The 18,314-nt window shown below is 45.7% G+C and overlaps 1 protein-coding gene across 2 annotated transcripts in view; it reads right to left on the bottom strand.

Annotated features, from left to right (window-relative positions):
* lingo1a (leucine rich repeat and Ig domain containing 1a) overlaps window positions 1-18,314 on the bottom strand; it is a 97,443-nt gene that overhangs the window by 23,422 nt on the left and 55,707 nt on the right. Inside the window, exon 1 of one of the 2 annotated variants that reach the window (XM_030366912.1) lies at window positions 3,430-3,769. The exons of the other annotated variant lie outside the window; for it this stretch is intronic. The gene's annotated coding sequence lies outside the window, so the exon portion shown is untranslated. Of the gene's footprint in view, window positions 1-3,429; window positions 3,770-18,314 lie in introns of those variants that run through there. 2 annotated transcript variants of the gene reach the window in all.

The following is an 18,314-nucleotide window of genomic DNA, read 5'->3' as shown; positions in this document are numbered from 1 at the left end:
TGACAATCAATGCAGAAAAGTGAATAGATGCCTGCTTTGCTCTCAGAACGGTTATCTCGTTCAAATAAAACTAAAACTATAAGCCTACAGGGGCAGGATATTGGATGTTGGGTCCCAGAAGAAAGTGACCAGGATCAATAACCCATGACTGTAGTCCACCTGTGTAGTCATCCAAGATGCCCACAACTCCCTTCGTACTTGGTCATGACATCCTAATTCACTTTGAGGGGCTTTGGATAACATCATCTGCCCAACGACTAAATAGTGAATATAATAAAGACACACAAGAGCTATGGGCCGCAAACAACCAATCACATCCTCACCGACACTATTATGACATGAAGGAAATTATTTGATTGATTTGTTGACAAGCTCTGTGAACACATCAATATGACGATATTATCCTTGCATGATAATGGAGGAACTTCCTTTCTCCTTGAGAAGAAGTGATGGAAATCCACTTTGCTTCATCGCTGCATATTAGTTGATTCGAGTGTGATTGTGTGCGTGCTTTATTTTGAATGACATGTTATTCCATCGTATTTATGGGTTTCCAAATGGAAGCATTGTTCTGGCTTTCACAAATTGAAAGAGACAATGGCTTGATTTGGTCCAAGAAACTGCAATTGGACACAGCAATCAGCCAATTTCGGGGCTGGAAAATGTGTATAGAAGGTGCATTAATCCGTAATAATGTACAAACTCAGGCAGGGGGAGGACCCATCCATGTTAAATGGGAGTACAAAGATCTACGTTTTGTACAATGACCAGTTAGACGTAAACCCATATCAGTCTTTGGATTAATTTGGTTGAAAATTCCAACGCTCAGAGTTAACTCAAGAGGAGATACTTAAAAACGACTTCTTCAAAGTCACAACAACAACAACAACAACAACAACCACCAACAATCTGCCTCTGTCTGTCTGTCTGTCTGTCTGTCTGTCTGTCTGTCTGTCTCTCTGTCTCTCTGTCTCTCTCTCTCTCTCTCTCTCTCTCTCTCTCTCTCTCTCTCTCTCTCTAAGCAGAGGTAGAACAGGTAACAGCGTCCCATACGGAAAAAAAAACAAGATACTCATTCCTAATTGGTCTTCCTCGTGATGCGACAAAAAACTCCAGTGTGTTGAGGAGCACAGCAGCAGCATCATGGTCACACCACCGGGACCCAATAAACACCTTGTCCACTCGGCAGGTGTGGTCTCGCACACTGGGACCCTGTGTAACCAGGAGACGACCCGAAAGGTGTCGCAAAACAAATGTCGTCATTTCAGATTTGACATGTTGTTTCACGCTAATGAGAGGAGAAGCAAAAGCAATCAAAACCACCACTGTCATATGTCCGGAGAATAACCACTTAGCGATACTGCTGTGCTGTTTGTCTTGCTCTAAAAAATCTCTGTCGTAAGCACTTAAGTGGGGCCCGCTCCACACACACACACACACACACACACACACACACACACACACACACACACACACGCACGCACGCACACGCACACACACACACACTAGTGCAGCAGGGTACAGATCGGGCTGGTGGTCGTGGATCATGCTTGGATCACCAGTCTCAAAGTCATTGTATTAGAAAATGACTCCCCCCCCCCCCCCCCCCCCAGTTATTCTGGGTTATCTCCAATCTCCATGTGATCGAGTTACAAGCAGGACATGAAAAACACACTCAACTGAAACACAATGCCGTTATTAAGCACATACTATTTCTGTGACATGGGATAGTGCGTCATGTGGTCAGCTATGAGCAGGTTGGAGGGGATGGGAGTTTATTGCTTGCATCTTGATCAATGCGCAGTAATTCGATAGAGAATGTCAACAGCATCGGGCGGTTGGGGGTCGGAGTGGTGTGTGCGCCTGCCCCTGTGCGAGACCCTCCCTCGAACCTGTGTTGGCCCCAGAGTCCCTCGGCGGAGCACCAGGGTGAATCATATTGCAGCTCGCACAACACCAAGGTCAGTGGTCCTGCGTTTAGTTAATGACCGACGGGCGTTCGTGCAGAGCGGCTCGCCGACTGTAATGTCGAGCCACTGGGCTGTTGCAGGCAGCCGTTCATCGATTAAGGTAGGCCTATAGGCCCAAAAAAAAAGAAAAAAAAGAATGATCGTATATCAAACCGAACTGGCTGAAGTTTAAGTGAAGTCTCTTTCTTTTAATGGAGGTGGGGGAAGGGGCTGTTTAGGTAATGCACACCGCACACACGGCTACACCGCACCCTAGCCCGTGTACACTGCGATATCTCTCACCCACATCTACCCGGGATTGTGTGCTGAGATAAATAATGAGGCGGTGCTGCTGCCAGAGCCCTACAGCAGTCTGCTCCTATTCTGTCTCCCCGTTCCCTCCGGCTATTTTTAACCAGCAGCGAGCTACAGCGCTTATGAATGTCCGCAGGCGCAGCATCAAACAGTCTTCTGATAGCAGCATTTGTTGTGGCACGGTGCATTCTGAGGAGACGACGAGGCGACGTTCATCCGCCATCGTCTTGTAAGCAAGGCGTTCGTTCCCCAAACGCTGTTTGGAATAGCAAATCGCTGATGTGCTGCAGCCGATCTATATTAACCTGGGCCGTCCCCCGTCCCCCCCACCTTCATCCCAAAGTTGTGAAGCGAGGGGGCTGAGTGGGTCTAGGACATGTTTCCAGAAGGGGGGCTGCGCATGTGTTTTCTAAGCGACTCGGTTAAAAAAGACAGCGATTTGAATGGTCCGGATCGATGCGATTAAGGAGAGGGCTGCAGACGCCCGAGTGCCTGATAGAGACATCTGCACGGTTTCAAGGAGAGATTCGCCGTCTAATAAAAACGACTTGTGACACATGAAGGGACCCGTGGGAATAGCCTATGACACACATGAACCAATAGAATGTCTAGATGAGGATTGATCATGTTATCATATTTTCTGGGCTCAATGCATTTTTTTTTTCTGGGATCTGCATTTTTTTTGCACTATAAACAAAAAAAAAGCCGATTCAACCAATGACACGTATTTCAAAGGAATTAACGCGTGAACCCATTGCATGGAGACGTGTTTTACCTGCAGAGTCGCCTGAGCCGCTTTAGTGCACTAACGTCCTCCCTGGCGTTTCTGTCTACCTATACACTCCCCGCCGCCCAACTCCGCGCTTTTAGGCGGGTCGCAATCTAAAAATACCCCTCCTGGCGTGGGGGAAAAGACGGTATGAATGTTCATGCCGACGGAGAAAACCATCCACATTCCGTCTTACATCGACGACACAAAGTTGTCTGACATATTACACATCTCGCCATCTATTAACACAAGACATCCGATAAATAAAACGTCCCCTCGGAGAATCAACCCAGATCCAGCTTCCCTAAAATGTGTCATTTTGCCTCTACTTTTTTCAATCGATCAATCCGTCTCCTCTTTCATAGAATCAGACTCAGAAGTCGTCTGGAGACTCACCTGCTGTCCTCACTGTTCCCGAGCATCCTCACGCGTTAACTCCCCAACGGCAACTCCCCAGCCATCGACACTCAAACACACACGCGGCGGGTCTCGAGTCCATGCCCGTTTGGGGAGGGGAAAGGAAGAAAGAACGAGAGCCCCTCCGATCCTCCCAGACGGTCCAACTAGATTCTTGAATGGGAACAGTCCGCCCGCTAGAACAGCACCGAGCCCAGTCGTAGACCGCACTACGTGCTACAAGGCGTGCCGATCGCTCCTCCAGAAAATGGACCGACGCGCCGCTCGTGCGCCTCGTGAACTCGTCCGCGGAATCAGATGAGCGGGAAAGCGAAGTGCAGGTAGAGAGAGAGAGAGAGAGAGAGAGAGAGAGAGAGAGAGAGAGAGAGAGAGAGAGAGAGAGAGAGAGAGAGAGAGAGAGAGAGAGAGAGAGAGAGAGAGAGAGAGAGAGAGAGAGAGAGAGAGAGAGAGAGAGAGAGAGAGAGAGAGAGAGAGAGAGAGAGAGAGAGAGAGAGAGAGAGAGAGAGAGAGAGAGAGAGAGAGAGAGAGAGAGAGAGAGAGAGAGAGAGAGAGAGAGAGAGAGAGAGAGAGAGAAAAGAGAACAACTCCCACGCGCTCGTCTCCAAGTGCAGCAGCGAGCGTTCCTCGTCCACGGCGCAGCCTCTACTGCTGCAGCCCACGGCCGAGAAAGCTGGGACCGTGCGCGCGAGAGAGACAGTTAGTGTTCGCATTTGTGTGTGTGTGTGTGTGTGTGTGTGTGTGTGTGTGTGTGTGTGTGTGTGTGTGTGTGTGTGTGTGTGTGTGTATGCGCGTGCGTTTGATGTGGACTTGCTCCTGTAGGGAATGGTGGAGAGACGCACCTCTTGCTGGAGGGATAGGGACGATTGTAGTAGCCTACTCTCAGCGGAATGTAGTACTCTCGCAGCTGTCGTTGCGCGAGAATCGTATGGCGCGCGTATATGTGTGTGTGTGGGTGTGTGTGTGTGTGTGTGGGGGGGGGGGGCGCATCCTTCGAAGACGAGATTCATATTCCTCACGTACGGTATCACACCTTTTCGTGCTCTAATCACGATCATTATGTATGCACACACACACACACACACACACACACACACACACACACACACACACACACACACACACACACACACACACACACACACACACACACACACACACACACACACACACACCATTAACACAGAGCAAGACATGGCAGATCAAAGTATTGATTTGAAGAGCAGCAAAAAGCTAATGATCTGCGATTTATAAATCACTACAATTAATTAGGTCAGTAAAATATTAACACAACCATATAAATGTTGTTAATTGCCGTTTGTGCGGCTTCATATATGTTCACATGTGCTTATGTTAGAGAGTCTGGAACAGCCAAGAGTGTGGGAAGATTCAGATCAGAAAGAAGCAATTCCTCTTATGAGGGCCTGGTGGCACTGTAGGCCTCAAATACCACACACGTCACCAAACACACACACATCACCAAACACACACGTTCTCAAACAAACACACACACACACACACACCACCTAACCAACTCTTACACTTACACACATGCCACCATACACACAAATGCAACAAAACTCTCGCACACACGCACAAACAGGCACACACACACACACCATTTTTGTGTAGAAAACCCTTTAAAAGAGGAGTCATCAATTGTCGATTGTCTGCCAGAAATGGCAGGGGCCCTACTAATTGCTTACCAATTTCGATTCCTTGCATGTCAAACATAGAATAGGCCCTTTTCACAGAGGTGTCATCATAAGACCCACACAGTTGTCAGCCGTCATAATGATAACGGCTCCTCTACTTGTATGTACCAGGGAATGTTTATTGGAGGTTATTGGACTTATCTTGACTACTCTACTACCCGTGGCCTGTTCTAAAGAGCAGACCATTGATTGGTGCTATGAGGGGACAACTGTGTTTAACCTAGGACGATGCCTCTATTAAAGTAGATCCGTCGTCTTGAGGTGAAGGTATGATCACATGAGGTGCTTTGAACACCTTGAACGCTACCAACTCCATTGTTTTCCTACGGGGAAAGCGTCAATGCAATTACTGGGGCAGGGGGGAAACCTGACCTTGCAACGTGGTTAGCGTCACCGGGGATTTCAACATTGACCGCCGCTCGCCGCCGCCGCACGATGTATAACGTCAACCCACAGAATTCCAGTAGTCCAAAAAGAAAAGATAAAAGGATGTACCACTTATTACAGGGTTATTTTCAATGCCGTGGAACGCTCCGTTCACTTGCATGGGCCCTTCACAACTTCCGGCAGTGAATTATATTTGATAATTCATCGTTGCGGTCAAGTATAATTGACCGCTGTCAAGGAAAGTGGATTTTTTTGCCATCTGTCGTATCACTTCGCAAGTAGTCCGGTAACTTATCAACCCCAGCGTACTCGGTTGCTAAGCGACGTCGTTGGCGGACTATTCCTCTGCTGATCAACACTGCAAATGCCACTAACAAATAAATTGTAAAAAGACACACCGTGTGAAGCTATTTTTTCGTTTTGGCAAGTAGCCGTGTAATAAGCGGGATAATGTCGCTGGTCATTATCGAAAATTCAAGGCGAAGCAAGACAGCGAAGTAGGCTGGTTCGCCCTGTCGGGGCTTATTTCCCCGATAATGACCGGCGTTCTATACATTATCCCTTACATAAAGAACTCTACCTGCTAACCCCTACCTGCTACTTAATTATATATAATGATAATAAAAGTATAATTAATTATATATAAATAAATAAATAAATAATGAATGCAACCTAAATCAGCCAAATGACTTAATGGTGACCGTGGTACTGTTCCAGCCATGCCTAATGGAACATGTCTAGATCATGAATCTATAATGTTACATTAAAAAACATTCCCGATAATGAAGGCCAGTTTCACCCTAGCGGATGAGTCTCTCTGTGATCTTGGACAAACTCCCGGAGAAAATGAACCCGAGCGCTTCCAGGTAGCGTTGCGGTATCGCTCACGGGTAATCACTGGAGTTCATTGATTGGATGAGTTTGTGGGAGGACAGTGCTGGAAGCACGATCCGTCTCTTTCCGGGGATTTGGTCGTTAGCGACGTGCAGCCTTGAAGGAGATAGGTACTGACGCCCTGCTCTGATTGTAAAGTTACGCTGTGGAAATTTCCACTTGAGCAGTCGTAGGCGTGTGTTTGGTGCGCTGAGGAAATCGTCCTTCCGACAACCAGTATTCATAGATTTAATCGAAATACCAAATACAAAGACGAGGAAAACATACACAAGGTTGTTCCTCCCCTCCCTTCCTGAAATACCCTGGCCCTGTACATTTGAATTCAGCCATCCCCAACCTTTCTCCCTCCCTCCCCCCGCTCTTGTCCTGTCTGACAGTATCTCCGCCACCAGGGCTGCTCTGAGCTCTCCTGGGAACACGTAAGGGGTGGAGGGAAGGCAGTCCCTCTCATACCAAGACAACAGCAAAGGGCTCTGCCGGGATCACCGATCGGCTGTGTTGTCATTCTAGCCATCACACAAGCTGCATTGATACGAGATGATGGGCCACACCAAGCAGGCCATGCCATTGCCTCCGACCAGAATGAGAGACTGAATAGTCCCCCGAGCATGTGCTGTGTGTCTGCGGTAGCATGTGGTATGCAGGAAGGACGTTTTCTCTGCTGTCTGGAGTCTTGCTGGGTGACGACCCAAAATGTATCTCCTCTTCCCTCCTCCTCTCCCATTATGGTCATTGTTAACGGCCGCTTTGAGAGACAAACTTAGCGCAAGCTGTATTACATAGCGTGACTTTATATCTACCAGGGGCAGGTGTGTGTTTATGTACTTCATCTCGGGCAGAGGGTTCTTTTAGGGTTCTGGTCTTTGGCGACGGCAGCGCAGATGGAGGATTCCGGCTCAGTTTGGGACAACACTGACTGGGAACACTGCGGGATTGGCTGCATCCATTGTGTGCTGGATCCCCCCCTTTACTGACCGTTTCCCATCCAAGTACAAGCCACAACTCGATTGTACAAGTTTACTATAGTCCCTCGTCAATACCCCTGCTGAGTGGACTCGCGTTGCTGCTCCTCTTCCCTCTACTTTTTACTTGTAACCATTGCCGTCCACTGAAAGCCAGTGGCCACTTTGTGTTGATCGATATTTTTTTCGCAATGCATGAAAGTGGGATGCTTTATGGATGAGGGGGCTATACATTTGTTGTGGTTTTGTAATCCGAGTTTGTGGGGCACTGCACGAGTGGAGTGCATATTTCATACGAGGAGAACTCACATCATGTCAAAAGCCGCGCTTTATGTCATTATGCAGTCAGTAGCGCATTTCCACACGAGGCCGTTGTCGTCGTCAAGAAAACCTTTGATGCTTCAGATCTCTCGAAAGGACGCTGGATTTAGTCCTCCCCCTGCGAAGCATTGTAGCGCAATCCACAAGTCAATGAGAGGTTTGACTACATTTATCTCTCCCGCAGAATAATATGAGCAAAATAAAGTATTTTTAGTAGCTCTGGCGTTATGACAGCTACAGTGTTTACAGTATGGGGCATCGCTAAATCCCTAGCCGCAATGACGTCCCACACTTGAGATATTCCAACAGAAAGTCTGTTTCACGCAATATTAGCCTACGCAACCAACCCCCCCCCCCCCCCCCGCCCCCTAACATAAACCCACCCACACACACCCACACACACGCGCTTCACCCATGTCTTCGTCTAGTCGAGGTCAAAGCGTGTCTCATGCGCGTCATGCATGCTGAATTAAGCCAAGCCATGTGGGTCCTTGGTGGAGCCGAAGCCACTCAACCATCCCAGCTACATGCGAAAGTCATCATGGGCATCTGTTCACGCATGGCCACAAACCCCCCCCCCCCCCCCCCCCCCCACACCCCCACTCCCCCTATGTGTGTGCGCACAGAGGAGACACTGCTACTCACCTCAGACACAGCATCTCTTCACCGTCACTGGCACCGACCACTAATCCCTCTGTTGCTGGGTTTTACCGTTTCAATGAAAATAATACAATACTATTACCCGGCAACATCCAGGCATTTGAGTCTCTGCTGCGTCCCTCATAACAATGACAAATATCCAAGCGTACTCCCATATGACGTCTGTTGTTACACAGCTTGGCAGCCCTCGACAAAACCTGGCATGTACACAGTAATAGAAAGAGATGCTGCAATTCAGCATGACTGGTTCATGCTTAAGATTATATATAGATTCTTGAGGCCCCGATGAGGACTAAACCATGAATCAGAATAAGCATCGGATGACCCTTTAAATGATATTCAGCTCACGTCTTGTTACCCCATGAATCACACCTATTTTAATGTGTCCTGATCGCCTCAATGGGAAATATGACGGGATGGGAAAGCGTGGCCTGTTTTCCTCTGGCTCGCCCTTTCCCCCGATCGGTCTTATTTTAGTACCTTCTCCCGACCCCCAGGACAACCACCAGCGAGGTAACGTTGGATACCTAGCGATGTCACGCGCTGTGCAAACGTCCCATCAATAATGCATGTGTTTTGTAGTCTTTCCTCTCCATCGCAGCACGCATGCCCCTCGACGTACACACACTGGAAACGTGAGGAAATGTGTTGTCTGTTGTTCTTTTTTGTGCAGTGTTGGTCGACTGCTTGAGATAAACCACCCTTATTTTTCATGTGATTATGAGTGATATCGTTTCTCAAATGCTGCCGTGTTTGTGTTGTTGTTGTTTTTGGATACAGAACGTGCCAGGAAAACCAGTTAGATCCCACTACCACTGTCATATTTTTATCCCCCCCTTCTTTATTATTCATGTATTTCCACTGTACTATTTTCAAACGGTACGAGGAATTGACTGTTGTTTGAGATCTACCGTGATACAAAGTCATTGAATAACATTCAGTCATTTGACTCAGTAAGGAAATTGAATGCAGCAACGTCTACAGCGTTTTTTTTGCTACGAGGACAGTAGGAACAGTTCAGCTACCGCAAGGAACAGACTTTGTGTAGGCTGAGAGGGGATTTTGTAGCGTTATTCTGGTGTTCCGCCACGCAATATCCGGTCTCTTACTTCCTATGAGCCGTATAAGTTAACAGGTCCCGGAGCGAGGAGAATGAGAATATGACTAGCGTAAACAACACCAGCAAGCAGAATAAATATGCAGTTTTCACCCAAAAATTGACAGAGCAATATCCGAAACACGGAGGGATATCCCTTTATCTAAAAGTCTCTGTCAATTCTCTAGCCAATAAGTCTAATTTGGAGCATCCATTCTAGGGGTTCCATAAGGAGATGAGACCACCCTCGGATTGAGGTCAGAGTTCGTGGCAGCAACACCATATACTGTTTTGAGCGATTCCTACCGAGCAGCCTTTTCTGTGAACATTGTTAGAAAGTAGGAAAGGGAAGTAGGGGTTTGATTCTATAATGTAGGTATTTTCAGGCAATATTTCAATGCATTCCTCACCTCACCTTTCCAGCAGCGGTGAAAGACGACTCCTCAACCCAGACCAACGCAAAATGAGTAGTAGGATAGCTACTTGGATAACTGGTAATAACTGATCCTTCAAGCAAAGCAAAAGAGACTGGGAAAAAAGTGAGTTAAAGACATCACATAGCATCCCATTAACAGAATTAACTTGAATTACCTTGATACCTTGATTCATTTCTGTGGATCATGAAGAAAGTCAATATTCTGTAGCAAGGGTATAAATCATTATATTAATAAAACCTTTGGGTTGCTCTGAAACATATTTGTTAATAAAATCTTTTTTAAGTATCTTTCCCACAAAATCCTCTCACAAAATGTTACCATAACTTGAATCCACAGTTTGGTGGACAACTTAAGATAAAACTTTTGTGTGGCTATTTTTCTTTCCCAGAATAACCCAATTAATTCAGCACTTGGCTTAAGTCCTCTGATTGAAAACACGAGGCAGGTATGTATATCCAACCTAAATGGTTCTGGAAAAAGCCAGAAGTGGGATTGTGTGACTCAGATTAAGCATGGCATATTGCCGGAGAACTACTGCTAGGGCTCAAAAGCTGAAGGACATTTGCTTGTCACTTGCTAAACAGACACTCAAACTGTAAGTCCCGGTGCAGTCTGGATTCGTCCCCAAAAGCCTTTCCGTGTGTTTAAAGTGCTGAGTCATTGTTTTGACAGAACCAGTCCCGGTAGAATATCATGTTGCATTCCTCCTAGCGTTTGATTGTGTTGTCCCTGGTTATTTCTGCATAATTGCCTTGGCTCATTCAAGTCAAAAAACGATTGAAAATATATTTTGACATATTTCCAATGATGTACTTTTTTTTCTCATTATTTTCCGTTTAACATAATGTTGAAGAATGCCAGGCTGCATCACAGAGATAGTCTTATCTTGTATTCAGATACTGTACACCCAGATAGTGTCTGAGAAGAATTATTGGGGGATTGAACACGCAGCTGTTCGGGCCAGCTCGTTTATCCTTGCTTAACACGAAGATAACCATCAACAATGTTTTCTGCATCGTTGATGAGCACCTTTTCAAACAGGGAACACCCAAAAATACACTCGGTCGATGTCCAGTTCGGCCTAGCTCAGTTCAGCTGGCTGCCTCCAAAAACCTGAAGAAAGTATTCATATTGCTGGCCCTCCAACGACATACAGACACGCATGCATCCACACCGCCTACAGCACACAGGTGGACTGAGGAGTGGTTCCCACAGCAACCGGGACATGATGACTGGAAGTGCGAAAAGATGGATTCTCCTTGACGCTATTGACACACGGTTTCGAGTCGTCTGAACAAAGACAGCCGTCTCCGAACGAGGACGTCGGCTCCCTTTGAGTCGCCGAATTCATGTCGAAAGCGTTCAACCCTGTGTTTCCTTCGGCGGTTCACTTAAGCGGTCGACAAAAGGTCTTGGTGTGAAAACAAAACACGCATGTTGAGTCAGAGAAGGCCACCAGAGAACAATGGCGCCTTTTTCTATTTTGTGTTACAGAACTGCAGACGGGAGAGCTCCCCTCTGCCCATGGCCCCGCCGAACAGCCCCCTGCCACAGCGGGGGTCTGGGGGCCTTAACCACCCCACACACAACACAAGAGTTGAAAAACCCACGCTGAACACAGGGATATCGACAGAGCGATTGTCAGTTCCCTTCTTTATTTATGTCCAGAACCAGCATTTCTTCCTCACACACTATCAACGCTGGGGCAGACCGTTCTCCAAAGAGCCAGACGGAAGATCTCAGCCAGGGGTAGCCAAGTATTTGGGTCAACTTTAGTTCCTCCCTCGACGCTTTAATTTTATTTGTAGCCAAACGTCATTAAGGAGCAAGTTAGGGCATCTTGCTCAAGGACCCCTACAGACAGTGGGCCTAACACCTCACCGCTTTATGAGGCCTGTTACATAGGGGTGTTGCTTGCCTGCTTTTTGTATTCGCCAAGGTTGTATTTTAATAGTGATGTGCTAGTATTGAGTCTCTTAGTTCCGTGGCGTTCCACCAAAATATCCAGGGCTGGCGGTTGTGTTTCAAAGCTATCAAAGTAGTATTTGGGCATACAGCGTTGACTCAGAAACACGAAGAATTCATAAATATTCAAGAGGGACTAGTATTTGTTTTGGGGATGCTAACCACAAGGGTTTCCAAGACTAATAGCCATAAGGTGTCTTAAGGTTCACTGCACATGAGATTACAGAACTAATGTATCCATCAACTAGGGCACCCTCTATATCGATGTGATTGTATTACTATTAGTATTTTAGTTATTATTCTTGGCATAGGGTTGGCCCTGGGGAGAGGGTATCATGCATGTAATGGACTTGGAGAACCGTGTGTCTTCCTCATTATCTTCCCTCATCCTTTGTCCTTTGTTTTAAATTCAGCGTCCAGGCGGTTGCCAGGGTCGTCTCCCGCCGTCTCCCGTCTACCCGGTGACCGTCTCCCAGGACCCAACCCAAATAAACAACGGTCCACTGACGTCTGCTGTGACCTTGCAACTCAAGGTACGTCAATGGCATTGAAATTCATGAGGTCTTTTCTGCATCCTCATGCTTTTACAAGCAAACAGTATCTGGAGAATACACTGAGACGCAGAGAGGGGGTGGAAGGGAGGAGGAGGCAGGGAGGGGGTGGGGGGGCGTCTTGTCTGTCCCACTTCCTCTCATTTTGGTCTTGATATGCACAGTCACGCACTCAAGCACAAGCACATAAGGAGTTTCACCGTGGTGCGTTGTTCGTTTCCAATTGTTGCAAGAAGCATTTCCCGTGCATTATTAATCCTATGCTGATTTCTTGTCATATTTTAGACATCATCCTTCCTTGTCACAATGCTAAGGCTGGCAAATACATACGAGCGGGTACAATGTATGTATTCATGTATTTACATTCTATTGTTGAAAACAATAAATGATTACTTCTCATTCAATAGAGGTGGAATGAGATATCATTTGAATAATTTGGTTAAAAGAAAAGATGTCTATTGTGCTCTTGCCGTTTCAATAGTTAAAGCAATGGAGTAGACCCTCTTTTCTGGTTATTTCTTACACAATAAGGGAGAACTGATGGTGACTGCTCTTTGTCTGTTTGTCAGCCTTTGCCTTTGAACTGTGTAAGAGGAGCAGTGAAAAAAAGGCAGTGAATAAAACGTAATCCCAGCGCTACTCGCACAATGCTTTGGGCAGACTATTAAACTAATAACAGTTAGACTCTTATCGCTCTCAATGTCTTGGCAAAGTCACTTCCACTCTTGAACAAAACGCTACATCTCTGAATGCCAGAACTCGCACTACTTGACTCCTAGGATACACAAAGAAGTTGTGTTTCTAACACTATCATTTCAAGTTGAACGGCAACAGTAGCATTCAAGTTGCAAGTTATTACCTTTAAATTATTCCTCAACAAATCAGCACATATTGTAACTGCAAAGGAGCATGAATGATTCAGTCTCATAATAACACGACTCAAAGAACAAGGACCAGCCGTGCCGAGAGTACGCTACAAACACTGCAGATACGACACATCGATCTGGGACAGGATCCAGATCCTGGGGATGGAGACATGTGAAGGCTTAGGGGCAGAACTGGTACCAGCAGTGAGGCAGCGCGATGGTCATATATATAACCATGATATATTTATAAATCATATATATATATATATAAGAAACATTGAAAAAGGTATGACAGCTAACATCTTTTTCACATGGAACATTTCAATGTTAAGGTTAGAATGAAGGCCAGTGTACGCTTTCCTCTCCAGGACAAAATGGCCTGGAAAGTTGCAGGAAAAATACCAGTGGATTGTTGCCCCTTAGATTGGTGAATGAGTAACAACAAATAATAATGAATTAATATACTATAATATAAAAAATACTGACAAAGATTATTGTAAAAAACGTGTGGATTTTTTTTTGTGTGTTCGAAGAGATATGTGCAGGAACATGGAAGATATGATCCAGTTCTCTCCGTAAATGATGATTCCCTGGTATGAGAAGTGGCATAGCCTGAAACAATACCCCCCTTTTAGTTTATTGGTTTCCCTAATTTGAAGGCCGCAATACTTTGCTGACAACGAACCACTCAGACAATATTGTTTCCGGATTTATTCATTCTTACAATATTCATATCGGCCTAATCTAAAAGGGGTTGAAGTCCCCACATTGCACAGAAATTGACACACACATGGTCGGTAAAGACACACACACACACGCACACACTTCTTTGTTGTGAGCGGGATGTCTTTAACGATGCTGAAGTGCCAATTCTTTCTTTTTCAAGTGCGCTGAATTACCACATTCAGGTTTCATCCTTTCCAAAATAAGAATCATGACGGTGTTTACACTCATGGTTACGAATTTCTCTCTGTGCTGGGAAGTCATTAAGGCAACACTTTCATCCAACACAAGCTACTGTGACTTCAGACACATGCTCGTTTGGAGTCCACCTGGCACATGACATCACCCTGTCACCGATCAGTCCAACGTTGTCACCGGCAACGCAGTGATTGGGGACCGATGACGAGGGTAGGTGATGCTTCTTCAGACTGTATGTCGACCCAAGCGTAAACACATGCGACTATGAATACATATCTACGGTCAGGTGTTATGTACTGCCAAGAGAGTGCACTGTCTTAGCCCAACGTCAGCCTGCTTAGGCTCGAGTCACATCAGACGGCGCATTGCAACATGACAAACTGTCACCAGGACGCAGAGAGCTTTTGTCATTCGCCTCGCATTAGTGCTGCACCAGGGGGGGGGGGGGGACATACAAACGCATCACTGCTCCTCGCAACATCGCCAGCATCCGGATGATCCATGGCATGCATTATTTGTTTTTCCTGAACTGAATACTCTGCACATCGTATGAATCACACGGTATGCAGAGTGTTACTAAAGGGCAGCACAGTGTTAGGGGGGTTCGGTTGCTCGGTTCCCAGCCGGAAGGTTCCGCGTTCGATCCCCTATGTCCGCAGTCCAACCGATGTTGGCATCCTTGAGCAACATGTGTAACTCTTATGACCTTTATAATAATTCACTCGGACACTATTAAAATATCTTCTAAACGCACTAATAGATAACCCTAACATGGACAAACTTTTAATCTATTCCAATGACTTAGTGGCAGTATTTGTGCGGAGGCAGTTTGTTTGTGTCTAAAGCTGGGCAGACAGCCAAGGCGTTTCATACCAAACCGAGCTGATAGCACCACATGACCTTTGTGTTAGCCCGGACCTTCACATCCTTCATCATTGCATTAAAGCAATTTTTTTATGTTAAAAAAAACAAAACAGCCATTAAACGGTTCCATGCGCCATTCAAGTGCAGCCCACACAAACAGGGCTGCGACATATGAAACACTAACACCCCCAAACATATATAAATTAAAGATGATGAAATAGAATGAAAGCAATATGTGGAATGTAACGAGACAAACAAAAGTTAAGTGGTTGTTCTTTGGGCCCCTGGGAACCAGCCACCCTCCATAAACCAACAAGCCAGCCCGAGTCCTGTTTATTATGTTAGTTGTAGTGGTGACCTCGTCGCTTTTCTCAACATGCCTTCTCAATTCCAGCGAGAATTAAGTGTACACTGCTATGGGCTTGGAGAATGTTAGCAGCCTTAAATAGGCTGGAATATAATGGTACACATCGCATGAAACATTTCGCTGGAACATTTAAGCGGAAACCATTTGGTGTAAATTAATTCCTGTGCTGGCAATTCCTTTCCACAACCAGGTTATCACAATGTATGAAGGCCATAATGTATTTAGAACAGCACTCTTGAATTATTGAGTGAATACATTTGAACCTTTATAAAAGGCATGATCACCAACAATTACACTATACAATATAGCATAGAATATATCAGGTACACTGTTAGCTTCAGGTACATTGCATTTCATTTTAGAATCCTGCCCATAGGCGCCCTAGTAATAGTATCAGTTATGCTTTATTCCATTTAGCTCAAATCTTCCATCATTAAAAATGTACAAAAAGCCAGCACTTCCAATAATAAACATCCCAAAATGCTTCACAGGCGGTCGATTGCATACTGCATGGCAAAATTACAGTCAGTATAAACAAAAAACGATTGAAGCTCAACTCTTCTGCAAATTTGGCCAAAATTTTGGAAAAGTGTTGAAGATCACTTTGGCGGTAACGTGGTGAGTCACACGTCCGTACATCGTCACGCCAGCTGCACAACAACAAACGAGAGGAATCCCCCTGGTCTAGTGCCCTAGTAGTAGGCTACTACTACGAATGCTACCGCATGCTTCAGAGGAAAAAATGCAAATATATCGTAACGCGCAAGCACCCTTGCTATCGTTAGCTGCCGCGGTGTCTGAAGCCGCGGTCGTGTCAACAGCACTTAGCTCTGAGGTATCCTCTCTGAATCCTCCTCCACCTGTGCGCTCCGCACCGGCCCAACCACGGCCCAACGCAACACAACCGAGAGGGCCAACAGATGCAAACCGGTTGATAGGGGGAAAGCCGCCCAGGGCCTGGCCACGCTGCGGTTCCTTCTCGGCTAACGCTGAGCCCTCTCAGGTCCGGCGGCGGCTTTCACGTCCTAATGGGCCCGGAAAACCGATGCAACGCATTCCATTATCCTCATAATGGTATCACTTTTTTTTTTTTGGGGCGTTTTGAGGCGAGGCCAGAGTGTGGAAACTGGATCTCTGTGAAAATATCAATTTCGTGTTGAGATTGTCGGTGGACTGTTTTCTTTTCGTTCCGGGAAATAAAAAGAGTTAACCTCTTGAAGCCGTTTAGCCTGGTGGCTGTATGCGCAATTCACAGATATTTCAGCGAGTCTGTGGAATATAGCCATCGCAGTGCGGGCACGGGCTTGAAACGGCTTTCATGGAAGTACGTCATTGACATGCAACTGCCCAGCATAGCATTGGCTTATAAAAAATACTTGGTAAATAATTTTCCCATTGAATGGTTTTGCTCGCTTCACTGGATGGGGTCATTCTTCTTTGTAGCGCACTCTATGATAGTGAGCAGCCCTTTCATGGTGTGTGTGTGTGTGTGTGTGTGTGTGTGTGTGTGTGTGTGTGTGTGTGTGTGTGTGTGTGTGTGTGTGTGTGTGTGTGTGTGTGTGTGTGTGTGTGTGTGTGTGTGTGTGTGTGTGTGTGCGTATATATGTGTGAGTGTGTGTGTGCATAGAAACTGCAACTCAAAGTTTAGACGAAAAACAAAAACGGAAAACAAGATGGCAAAATAGGTGTCACCTATTCAAAACAACCGACGAAGGCTCCTGCGTCCAAGGGGAAATGTCTTTTGTGTCCAATTTCAGTAATTAGCGGGAGCTGAACTAAACAGCATTGTCCACAGCACGTCTGAGAACAAAAGGAGGAGCTTTGCCTCATTCCCCAGCACACACTCCACAATCCCACACTCCACAATCCCAATCTCCATTTCCAATGTCCTCATTTTCTCGCCGTTTAATTGACTCATCCTAATGCACCCTCCGACTCGGAGACAAGAGAACTTCTCCCTGGCAATGCGTGCTAGTGACGTTTAATAGCCACATTAGCCACACATGGGAATCTGCAGTGGAGCAATGTTGTACTCCAAGTATATTGCATGCCCTGTGAGCCATTGCCTGCCCTCCAGCAACACATTACATAAGGGGGCAATAGATAAATAACAGTTAAATAAACCCAACAGCAGCAGAAAAGCACCCACCAATGGGGCAGGCTTATCTTACGCTGAAGTCAAACAAATGGCATGGAGCAAAACGGAGGGAAATCCATTGAAAAGCTCCCTTTTTGCTAATACATTGGTATGATGCTAAATGCTATGCTATTATACTGAAACAACCTCCAATTTGGTTAATTTGGCTTAAAATTAAAAAAATTTTTAAAGATTGGTCAAAGGCATGCAGGCAAATGCACAGTGGGATGTGCTAACATTACTAAATAACAAGTTGAATTCACCCTAATGAAAAAAGAATATCTATATATAACTATTGGTCTGAATGATTTGTAAAAAGCTGAACCTTGTTCTATGCATACGACACTAGACAACGAGACAATACAAAACTCCAGACCAGGATATTCTATACCATTCTATACTGTATTACTATATACTATTGTGTATTGGAAAATACGTTTTCAAAATTGTTTGTGATAAATTGTTTGTGTTAAACTGTTTGCTAATTTGCACGGGGAAGAGTGAGTCATTAAATAACAGTTCCAGCAATTCAGAAACAGATTAAGTGATTTCATACTGCTAAGACAAATACTATCACATTGACCGTCAATAAAATCTCATAAACTGTTATATGTTAACAAAGCCATCACGAGACACATCGGAAGAACGTGTACGCTAAAAAGCCTTTCTGTGCAGCTACAGCTGTACAGTTATCTAGCTCTCCCTAAGTACGCGATGCATGCCT

This window comes from Gadus morhua, chromosome 9 (assembly GCF_902167405.1).
Source record: "Gadus morhua chromosome 9, gadMor3.0, whole genome shotgun sequence".
NCBI classification, from domain to species: Eukaryota; Metazoa; Chordata; class Actinopteri; order Gadiformes; family Gadidae; genus Gadus; species Gadus morhua.
This window is presented reverse-complemented; position numbering and strand designations above follow the sequence as displayed.